General features: G+C 36.1%; 1 protein-coding gene and 1 long non-coding RNA gene across 56 annotated transcripts in view; one reads left to right on the top strand and one right to left on the bottom strand.

Annotated features, from left to right (window-relative positions):
* The window catches only part of TRDN (triadin), a 406,058-nt gene that overhangs the window by 243,584 nt on the left and 150,232 nt on the right, over positions 1 to 12,242 (bottom strand). The gene's annotated exons all lie outside the window — the stretch shown is intronic.
* The window catches only part of LOC105608241 (uncharacterized), a 61,169-nt gene that overhangs the window by 39,920 nt on the left and 9,007 nt on the right, over positions 1 to 12,242 (top strand). For 2 of the 6 annotated variants that reach the window (XR_009601593.1, XR_009601596.1), the window contains exon 3: positions 8,147 to 12,086. This is a non-coding gene — a long non-coding RNA (uncharacterized LOC105608241). Of the gene's footprint in view, positions 1 to 3,467; positions 6,910 to 8,146; positions 12,087 to 12,242 lie in introns of those variants that run through there. The other 4 variants (XR_009601597.1, XR_009601594.1, XR_009601595.1 and 1 more) reach the window with 4 other exon arrangements.

The following is a 12,242-nucleotide window of genomic DNA, read 5'->3' as shown; positions in this document are numbered from 1 at the left end:
GTTAGAAAATCCTAGATTCCCTGTTCTTTATCTACTGGGCCACCCAAATGAACCTTGGAAAAGCACTAGGAGAATATATTCACATAATCACTAGAATGCTTTTTTAATCTACGCTCTTGCATATAAATGACAGATAAGATTATTACAAGACATGACACATTAATAAATAACACCTAATTAGTTTGATAATTCTTTGATTAAGCTCTAATTTTCCTTGCTTCTCATGCAGCAATTCAAATTACTCTATATTATTTGTTCCTTTTCAGACTATTTTAGAACATGCTTTGAATAGTCCCAGTAGGCTACCTGAGCAGGAATTTATTCTTATTTGACAGCAGGTCCATGCCATTAATAGTGACAAGGTAAGACCAAAACTGACACTATAATAAAAGTTCCTGCACAGCAAAGACATTCCTCTAGAATCTGACACTTCTTTCAAAAGGGGAGGAGACAAAATTCTGAGAACATGAGAAAATGAAATGTTAGGGCTTCAGTGCAAAGAGAAAGTAATATGAACATTATATTGTGGGGAGAACACTTACTTACCTGCCTTCCTCCCAAACCCAACGCCCTTAATCACAATGACAATGACTGAGAGCAGTACCAGTGCCCGAGGAATTGTGGCTACTCAGAAGCGCCTGGATTTATTTCTGCACATTCTAGTTAGTTATAAGGACTACAAGTTTAATGGGTTGATTGAGACAACTGTGAAAATTGGATACATTTATTTTAAACTGATTCCCCATACTTCAAGTAATCACAAAACATCTCTCATGGGGCCAGATCTGGGAACTATGCTCACCAGTGATGAGGTGTAGGCTCTCTCTCTTTTTTTTCTCACTTCTGTCTAATTCTATATGTTGTCTGCAGTTTACTGACACACACAGCAAACCCAGCTTTGTTAATTCTGAGCCTCTGTCTCTAGAGGTACTATCAATAATTCCTTTAAGAATCTTTACATAAGGCCTATTTGCAATGCTTAGAAACCTGTCATCTTTCTAAATAACAGGATTATTTCCAGGAATGAATTAAAAGGGCTGCTCTGGGATGATCATCAATAATTTTTTTCAGCAAGATAAATATTATACATCATGAATTCAATTCAGTAAACATAGCATGTATCTGGCAAGGTATGAGGCAACAGGGATTTAAAGGTAAATTTTTATTGAAGGCGTATATAAGGCAGTAAAGGAAGACTTGCTAGAAAGTGAATGATAATAATATGTGATAATTAAATTAGAAAGATAATAAGTGGTGAGCAGAAAATCATAATTTTGCTATATTTGGGGGCCACTGCTACCATTATACATTTAAATAGTACATATTATGGTTAGGTAGTGTTCTAAGCATACGCATCTATGCATAAACTATTCTGTACCTTAACCCAGTAAAATAATGTCAATTTTCCTATTTTAAAGGAGAAATAGGCATCATGCATATTTTTGTTTACTGCTCTATCCATAGAATCTGGATAGATGGATATTCATAGAACTCATCAAGAAGACATTTAAACCAAACTCATTAATGCAGATAATGCAGGATTTTTATATGGACCTCAATTGAACACTATAATTACATATTATTACACCCATATTATATAGTTAGCAGAACCAAGGATAGAAGACATAGGATGACTAGAACAGGCAAAACTGGTCTAGTATGCTATCTGTTGATGTGGTTCTAAAAAATATTTCCCCCTCCCTATCAAACAACCTTGGATATGTGTTCAGTTAGTAAAGAAGAGCCAACAGTTGGAAAGCGCTGGATTCTTAGTGCGCTTTGACCATCTGCTCATGTGTTCTGCAGCAATTCCATTATTAGCCTCATTTGACAGAGGAGGAAACAGGGACTTAAAGAGATTGAGTAACTTGACTAAAGTTATCATTTCAAGCAAGTGGCAGAGCCTTGCTTTGAAACAAAGTAGACTGGATCTGGAGTCTGTGTGCTTAACTACGTGTCCACACTCCCTGTCATGTCCATGCACTACATGCCTACTGCTGAAGAATAAAAATAAAATGATGCAAAACAACAGAAATCAGCCAAAGAAAAAAAAAGGAAGCTATTGTTCTCTTTCAGGTTATGAACAGGTCTGGTTCCAGCACTTTACTATTTGTTTTGGTCAAGTCACACATATCTCACTTTTCTTATTTATATCAATACCTCATTTAAGTTTCTACCTCTTGTGTGAACTTAAATTGTCAGATAGTTTGTAGCATTTTGAGTTGCAATATTAATTTCTTGAGTCACTTATACACAGTTGCCATCACCTGTGGGAAATGGCTTGTGAATTGTGACTCTCCTTCCAGATTATATTTTAAACTCAACAGCTTTAGCAATATTTCACACACTTTCTTCTGTTTCTAATACCTTAAGCAGAGGACTGCCTGATCACATCTCTGAAATACTGGTTTCGCATCACTGTCCTGCTTTAAATCTTTTAAAGGTTCTTGCCCGTGACAAAAATCAGCTGTGCCTGATTGACCAAGTGTCTGTAATCTATCACCACAAACATCACTTCTTACGCCCTAATGTTTTCTAATCTTAATTTATCCTCTTTCCAGTCTGGTATCATCATCGCCACACAAACACATCGATGTCACACACACTGCTATGTCCTCATTCACTTTCTCTTTCTTTCATACACAAAGCAAGCCCCATTATTCTTCAACAGTGAGTCAAATACATCCATCTCTCAAGGTTTAGATGCATATTACCTCCTCTGAAACTTGTAATATTTAGTGTCTGTATTATGAAATCTCTCGTTTAAACTTTTTCTTTATTAGTTCTTATTCACTCTTTCAAACAACCATATGCCATACTTGTTAAAAGAGAGATCATCTTTAAGTATTCTTATGTCCTTTATTGTGCTCACTTTGGGACTGCTGAGCATGCAGAAGATAACTCAGTGTTTGTTTATATTCTGACTTATTTCACTCACTGTCTTGGCAACTCTATCTCCACAACTGACCTCTCTCTGGAAGTCGACAACTGATCCTCTAACAGCCTCCTCGTTCAGAGTTTGCTGTGAGAGTTAAATGAGTGTGTGAAGGTACCCAGAATGAACTTTAGTATTTAGCATATGGATGATTATAAAATGACATTTGGATTGGAATTTTCACATATCCCCCTTTGGCAACTGACTACTATTTGTGGCTTTAAGAATAATTCAGTCTTCTCCAGCTCTGCCCACTCCGGTGGGCACTCTCTCCCTTTACTTCCTATTTAGGGCATCTTTTGGGGTTTTCAGGGCCAACAATCTCTGAATAAGCTTTCACTTTCCTCTCTTATGGTATCAGTATTGATAAATCCTATGAGTTTACCTTTGTGATATTTCTAAAATCAACTTAGTTATCATCATACCACCTGAGGTCAAGCTTTACTTCCTCTCTTTGGACATACTTGTCCTTCCAGTTTTATTCTGTCTGAACCATCTTGCATAATGTTTCCAATTTTGTTTCTCTTTCTAGGTCCTTTCATGACAATCAAAGTGAACCACTGGCAGTTCCTTGTCTATGTCTGGGACGCTGAGAGATTTGGTCTTTCTCCTGAGGGCTTGAAGATTAGGCAGACCTGAGTTTAAATTCTCTGTCCACGCAGCGTGTGACCTGGACAAAACACCTGAACTCTCTGTGCCTCAGTTCTCTCATCCATTTTTATAAAACAGGGATAATAAAACACTACACTCAAAGTTCTATAAGGATTAAATAAGATTATTTTAAGAACCTGTGCGCTGAGTCGCTCAGTCAAGTCTGATTCTTTGTGACACTTTGGACTATAACTCTGCCAGGCTCCTCTGCCCATGGGATTTTTCAAGACAAGAATATTGGGGTGGGTTGCCATTTCTTTCTCCAAGGGATCTTCCTGACCCAGGCATTTCCTGCGTCTCTGCATTACAGGCAGATTCTTTACTGCTGAGCTATCAGGGAAAACCATTTTAAGAACCTGGCAAAATTAAATACTCAGTAATTGATAGTCACAAAAGAACATTTCAAGATATTGTGATTCTGTGCTTTAATTATTATCCCTTCAGCCTTAAATGTTTTTAGCCTTAAGTTGACATAGGCATATCCTACCCATTTTTCAAAGTGCATTTCAATTTTTACCTCTTCCACAAGATTTTCTCTGAACGTTCATACTAGAAGCACTATCCTTTTGTAGTAAACTTCCATAGTAAAAGGAAAGCAAAATAGCTTGGGAAAGGACATGTGTACATATTACTTTATCATTTTAAGAATCTTAAGAAATGAATTTTATAAAAAAATTCTCAAGACGAAAAGCTAAAACAAATAAACAAACCCCAGAAGCAACGTATTTAAATCCTATTTTAATAGAAATATGGCCCTCACCTTTCTATTCTCTCCATTGGTTCCCAGCGTATTATCTGGGTCCACTGAAGCCAATCTTGTTTTTTTTTTGTTTCTTTTTTGGAGCTATTCTCACTATTCACAAAGACTAGTATTCCATGGCTTATTTTTATAGATATTCCAAGGAACTAAGAAAAATGAATTATTTTTAAACAATAAAACTCATTCTATCTTGTAATTATCATGTGACACTACTGGTCAGTTTTAAAAATTCAGGACACATTATGGGATATTCCTGATGTTATTTTTCTTATATCTTGAACAATTTCTATTTCGTAAACTTAGGAATTATTTCATCAATTATTTCCAACAATTTTTGTAAAAAGAAAAAAAATTAAGAAGATAGAATAATGATGGGATTGCTTAGAAGGATGATGAAATTGTAAAATAAATCATTATTTCATCATTCGGTTTTTTTCATTGTCTTGACTAAAGTTTTGTATCATCATTCAGGAAGTTACAAAAGTTTGGAGAAACTGTTATGGTCTATAATTTTTAGCTTCATTTAATACAGTTTGGAATTTAGAGTTTTTATTTCCCACCCATTATTGCAAAGAGAAGAATACTGACAAAGGAAGATATTTAAATTATTGGGTGAATCAGAAGATGAATGCAAAAAGACAGTTTATAGTACACTAAACCTTAATGATTAGGATGAAATTGAAATTGACCATTCAAGTGAAATTTAAGACTATTTATCTTCACAAGAAAATGAATTTTCTCAAATTCAAGAATCAGTGAGCAAACAACACATTCAAAAAGGGAATGTGGTATCCTCATCCAATTAGTTCTTCAGCTTGGACTTTATCATGCAATAGTTTGTGACTAGAGTATAAAATATCTCATTTCATTGAAACATTATGCTATAGTACTCTCTTGTGTTTTCATAAAATCTGTGTGCCAAAATTTATGCTTTTTTAAACCATACAAATGCCAAGGAATTCAGAAGGATTAATAATGTATAAATTTAAAGATTATTGGATTTATCATTTTAATTAATGCTTATAAATCTAAAAATAAAAATATTTTTTCAATTATGGAATAAAGATGACATCTTTTCAACAAAATTATGAGCCATCAAAAATTTCAAAAATTCATTTGCTGCATTCTGATGATGGACATTCTAAAAGAATTTGAAGTAATAATATCCCAGAATCTATTAAAGATGTTTGAAATGTGGAACTGGTATCTACAAGGTGGATGCATTGTAAGTTTATGCATGATAGTTGATGAGCAAGCAGTTCAGTTCCTTTTGAAAGACGTTTCCCATTTGGTGTGTGTACACCTTCAAAACCAGGGAATTGATGAAATAAACATTTAACTTTGATATGTTTAAGTTTTTAATCACAATTTTCACCATTCCTTTAATCTTACTTCTGCAAACAATTTTTAAATGATTTAAACTATTAAAAATATTAAGAGGTCCAGATGATAAGTGAAGATAACTATTTATTCCTAATATCCTGAGATTTACATGTACATTTTCTGAACATCTATTGCATGTCTATCTAGTTATCCTCAGTTATAAAATTATTTGTACTGTGTCTTATCTCTTTTCTGGATTATCAGCTTAGAGAGGGGATTCAACAATTGCTTTTGAATAAACATCAAAACTCCCAAAGCTTTTCCTTTGTAAAAATAATTAGATGTTTGGAACTAAAGTGAGTATATTTTTTAGGAGCAGGATTTTTTTAGAGAAGAGTACAGCAAGGCTAAATTTTACCTCGTCTTCTCCAGTTGAGCTCTGAAATACATTAGATTAAACCATTAAATAACAGTGACTATAATACAATTACATTTGACCTCTTCTCAGCAGGATCAAACCAAAAATGCAGTTAAGCACCACTGAAGTTCAAGAAAAGGATCTTAATAAAATGAGCATACTAACTTATTCCTTGAGGCCCTTTCTAGCTATGGTCTTAAAACCCACAGAATTGGAATACCTTATTATAGTCAGAAACGATTTTGGTAGGTGAATACCTTCAATTTTAAGAGAATAAATGGCACTGAAAGTAGAATAAATTACCTTGACATAAATTCTTGACTCAAGCAAAAGTCAGACAGCAGCTGGAATTTCAATGGTGGGATAACTTCTAAGGGATAAACTTTAACTGGTATTGAACTTTAATCATAATGGCTACAGAGATGAAAAGTTGGAAAAAAGTGTTAAAATTACTAAGTGAAAGCACATTAACCCTGGTCCTTGTACAGGATATTTAAATTGATTTCTTTATCTACACTGAGTATAAAAGACTCTCTAAGCCACGTGATTTCTTACCCATAGAAATGTGTCTCTTGTTTAACTTGGTTGACTCTGTCCAGCAATGCATGCAATTTATTCGGCCCAAGTGGAAGTTGATTACGAGGGAGAATGAAAATGCCTAGCAAGATCATGATACTTCTTTTAAAGAGTCTGCCTAAATAATGAAACTACCGGTGGGCTGTCACTTAAGAAAAATATGCTTAGCCACAAAATATGCAAAAGGAAATTGGAGTTACTGGAAAGTTGATAAAGGTTAATAAATCTAAAGGCTTCTACCTTGAACATCTGTACTATGGATTTCTAAAAACAATAAAAGCAAAAAGACAAAAGACACTGTAAATTGAGTCTCAGTCTGGCAACCAATGTCTGCCTTGACCAGTTTTAAGAGTTCTTTTATAAGATTATTAATTTGTAAACATATACATACTCCTATGTTCACTGCAGCACTATTTACAATAGCCAAGACATGAAAGCAACTTAAGTATCCATCAGTAGATAAAGAAGATGTGGTAGATATACACATATATATTTCAGTGGAATACTGTCCAGCCATAAAAAAGTATGAAATCTTTCCATTTGAGGCAAGATGGATGGTCCTGGAAGTTATTATACTTCAGCGAAATAAATCAGAAAGAAAAAAAACAAATACCACATGATCTCACATATATGTAGAATATAAAAAATAAAACAAATGAACAAACAAAATAAAAGAGAAACAAATGCTTAGACACAGAGAACAAACTGGTGGGTGCCAGAGAGGAGCGGATCAGGCAATGCACAAAATAGATGAAGGGGCTTAAGAGGTAGAAACTCACAGCCATAAAATAAATAAATCATGGGGATGTAATGTACACATAGGAAATATAGTCAATAGTTTTGCAAAAACTTCGTATGGTGATGGATGGTAACTGGATTTATTGTGGTTATTTCATAATAATATTTCATAAAAATACCAAATCACTATGCTGTAAATCTGAAACTAATACTCTACATTAATTATAGCTGAATAAAAATTTTAAAATACAAAATAAATTGAAAAAAGAAAATGACAGCTAGACTCTCTAGCCCTACAGGAAAAGTAGAGGTCATCGGCTTCAGGACAGCCCTCATGGAAGAATGGGGTCTCTCTCTTTCTCTCTTCCTCTTCCCCTCCTTCCTCCCTAAAGAAGGTTAGGGGCTATTCAAAATGCATCTTGTTACATTGAACATCTACACATTTAGGAGATATCATGGTGGGGTTGTTATATCACTGAAAGGCAGTAGCAAAAGTATTTATTTATATTTGATAGCAGTTTTATTCATCAGTAATTCCAAACTGGAAATAAACCAGATATCCAACAACAGGGAAATAGCAAAAGTATTTCTTGAAGAAAGAAGCTCTTCAATGTCTAGAATATCCTAAAATTATACACTGCAGACATTTGTCTTCTGAAGTTGCTTAGTTTCAGCCTTAATAGCAAATACTAACTTCCTAGGCGTAAATAGAATTTTCAAAACTTTTCAACTTTTTGCTTCCCAGGTGGTGCACATGGTAAAGAACCTGCCTGCGACGTGGGAGACCAGAGTTTCATCCCTGGGTTAGGAAGATCCCCTGTAGTAGAAAATGGCAACCCATGCCAATATTCTTGCCTGGAGAATTCCATGGACAGTATAATCTATGGGGTTGCAAAGAGTCGGACGTGACTGAGCAACTAACTTCATAGAGTGAGTTAGCATAGAAGAATTTTAGTTAAAAGAACAAAATGATCTGATCTTTACAGTTAAGATTACAGGACCAATTAATATGGTCCTTGTAATTGAGGTGGGCATTGTTTCTGACTATAGGATAGTGCATATTCACTGCAGAGAAAGAGCAATTCTGTTCATCTTTAGATAGCTAAAAAAAATTAAGACTTTATTAGTTAGAGGCATTTTATTTGATGGGATTAAAAAAGCTAAATGTGACTTCCATCAAGGCATTAGCACATTTACAAGGTTTTTCAAATTTGAGCTGTAATTTGGGCTACTTTGGAGGGTGGGACAATATTGTACAACAACAACAGCAAAAAAAAAAAAACAACACTTTCCCACAGGGAAAAATCAAGTTTTAGTTTTAAAAACTCATTACTAATAATTAATAACAAACTCTAACTAAACAATAACAGGTGTTCCACTAATCCTAAACAGAAACAGATGGAAGCACAAATGTTTTATAAATATTGGATACATGCAGAGCAATAAACTTGGCAGGAATTGTTTTATTCTGTTATTGTCAGTCAGTCAAAGTCTTATCACTTGCATTTTCTCTAAATTAATATGACCATATTAAATCTTGTTTTTCATTCCTTATTTCTGAAAATGTGAGCCATATTTAGTGATTTCTCACTTCATCTTATGTACTATCTCACCAAAATGATAGTATTATTAATTTACCTTCTGTACACTTATGAAGCTTATTTATATAATCTTTTATATGAAACAATGAGCAGACCGTACATGTTTCCATTCTCCAACTTCTTCCATTTCCAGACAAGAAATAGTGCTTTACATATGCTTTAATTTCTTATAAATTATAGCAATGAACTTTCAAACTCATGAATGCAGGCAGATGAAATAAATTATGAAGGCAACTAGAAAGTCAATGAATGGTATTAAGACATCTAATTCTATGGCACTTGGGAATTTTTTTTTAAAGAGTTTGATTATTACACAGTGCTAGAGATTTGAACTCATGGCTATTTAGAGAATTTTTTACTTATGACTTTAGAAGGGCTCCTCTGTATGGCTAATAGTATGGGGATTCAGAACAGATCTCTCAAGGTATGCCACTTTGGCATGGGGATTATTTTGAGCTAAAGGCAATCAAGATCCTACAGGCTCAAGAGAAATTAGCACCCTCCCCCCGCCCTTAACGAAATACAAGTATTTAAATTGGGGATTTTTTCCCAGAAAAAGTGTTATTACAGGAGATAATTTTTATCTAAGTGTCCTCATCTGTATGGCAGGATAATCACCTAAGTACCTAAAACCTGATTTTTTTTTTTTTGTATTGTCCTGTGAATTATCCTCTTGTACTTGAGAGCCCCAGACCTCTGTTCTATTCCACAGCTCAGGGTGGCAATATATATACTCATTTTACCTTTCTGTCTGTGAACCTCTTTAGTATGTGAGCTCTCTGAGCCGTGTGTGTAGTTGGGGGTGATTCCTGTGGGTGTAGCTGGGGGTGATTCCTGTATTAATATGTATGTATATATGTATGTATCTGTGTAGCTGGGGGTAATTCCTGTCTGTAGAGGTGTGTGTGTGTGTGTATACCTGGGGGCGATTCCTGTAAATATGAAATTAAATTTGATTTTTCCCTGTTAAACTGTCTCATGTCAATATAATTTTTACAACCTAGAAGAGTAGAGGAAAGTTGTCTTCCTCCCAAACAGCTGGCTTAGCTAGTGAGATAAACTTTCTTCCATGGACTCTGCTCCCTCCAAGGCTGCTGCAGCTGAGGGATCCTAGGACACCAGACAAGTGGTAAGTGTTTTTCGGTCTTTTTTCCTTAATAAAAAATTTAATTAGCTGGAGAAATTATTTGTAGAGCCAGTTCATTAGACTCAGTGACTGGAAAATCTGGCAGAGTACTCTTGGTTCCATCAATCCATTTTTTCTCCAGAGATGGTCGCTGTTTGTTGTTGTTGTTGTTATCTGTCTCTTTTGTCCTATTCTGTCCTGAGAATTTGTTTGGCTTTATGACCTGTGAGAATAGTCTCTTCGCTATTTGCCATCTAGAAGGCTGATGTAACTATCTGCACTTGCTAAGTCAGTCAAACAGACTGGGATTTAGAGCAGCTGTAACCAGTTGGTCCTAAGTGCAGATATCAACTGTGGCTTTGACTAGCATCTCTTTGTCCAGGCATGCCCAATGTCAGGGGAGTTTATCATAAGGGTCCCAGTCTATAAGAAGCCTTTTTCATAACACCTTGTGAAAAGCTTTTTCATAGCACCTTTGTAGCTCTGTTAGTGCAGGCACTACATCATCCTTGCTGCTTGTGCAGCAAAGGTCTCTACTTTCTTAGACTATTTTGGGGAGTGAACTTTTTTGGGTCTTTCGAGGGCTGCATCTCTTTTTATTCTACTTTGGGGACACCTCTTGCACCTATGGTTAAGCCATAGAAAGTCTAATTGGTTTGAGTCACTATTAAGATCCTATTTCCCAATTATGGATCCTCTGAATTGGAAAAACTTCTAAATTGTTAAAGTTTTTAGAGAGCTGTCAAACATGTTTTATTGGTACCTATGGAAAGACCAAATTAAAAAGTGGATACAAAGCAATATAATCGCTAGCCTTAAGAACTCCCCTAATTATAAAAAAAAGTTTAAAGAAGCAGTCTCAGATTTCCCTTATGGGTCTCACAGATGCTAATAAAAACATTAGGTTAATTAACAAGATAATGAAAAGAGGCTTGCGGGGAGAGTCAAGGGACTCTTCCCAACGAGGTGAAATTTTTTAAAGGGTTATTAAGAAATAAGGTAAATAAAGCAAGTATTGAAAGAGATGGAACAAAGAGAACTCAGAAAGAGTCTCAGGACTCATCCCTGCAGAGTGGAATCTTTAGATGGTTATTAAAAAAGGGACTGAGGCAGGAGAGATAGGGCTGGACCCAAGGACAGCCTTCTCATTTTGGAGAAGGCCAAATGGCAAGAAGTCACACATCTTAACAGTAACCACCTGGGGTCCGTGGGCAGACAAAGAAAAGCAGGAACCTCCAGAATGGTAGGAAACCAAATCTGGGGTGATAAGTGACCTGGAGGCAGACAAAGGTGGGGAAAGGCAGGAATCTCTAGCATCCCAATGTAACCTTTTGCTCATTATGCTCTCATTACAAAATTTATCCTTTCAGATAAGTTTCTATCATGCACTGATGCCAAGACACTCCTGACCAAGACTAAATAAAGATAAAAATCCCTCCCTCCCTCAGGAAGGTGGAGCTAGAATGAAAACCTGGGAATAAGACCACAAAATCCTCACTCCCCGGTGAATATTCAGCCCCTTCATTTCTACCCTCCACATAACCAGCTAAGCAAAGCTCAGGGCAGCTACTCACCTTATAACTGTCTGCTCTCCCTTTGACAGCATTCTATCAAAGACATCCTCACTTTGCTTTTTTGACTTCCCTGTCATCTCTGAATTCTCTCTGTGTGAGAGAAAGCCTACCCTCTGGGAACACCTTTGGTGAGAACAGGAGAACTTGGTTAAGCTTCCGCCTCCCTTGAGCTCCAGAGGTGCCGCCTGATTTCCGCCATTTTTCTCTTTTTTCTTATTGTCTGTGGCATTTTCGGACCTACTGCAGCAAGGAGTGGAAAGTTTTGAGCCATAAAAGCCACAGGACACTCACCACGAGAAATCTCCCGCAAGGATGTGTCATTCGTGAATAGAGAGAGGTCTGTCCACCGACCTCAAGGCAATTTCCACGGAGTTTCTGGCACAGGTAAAACAAAACACAAAACCAGAAAACCGCCCTCTCCCCCGCGGCTGCCCTTACAGGGGGTATTATTGCCCCACCCGTGCCTGACTATCCTCTCTGCCTCCCCACCTCACTCCGTTCGTGCCTCTGCGCCTTACTCAGCTGGGAATGGCGAAAACG

This window comes from Ovis aries, chromosome 8 (genome assembly GCF_016772045.2).
Source record: "Ovis aries strain OAR_USU_Benz2616 breed Rambouillet chromosome 8, ARS-UI_Ramb_v3.0, whole genome shotgun sequence".
Lineage (NCBI taxonomy): Eukaryota > Metazoa > Chordata > Mammalia > Artiodactyla > Bovidae > Ovis > Ovis aries.
This window is presented reverse-complemented; position numbering and strand designations above follow the sequence as displayed.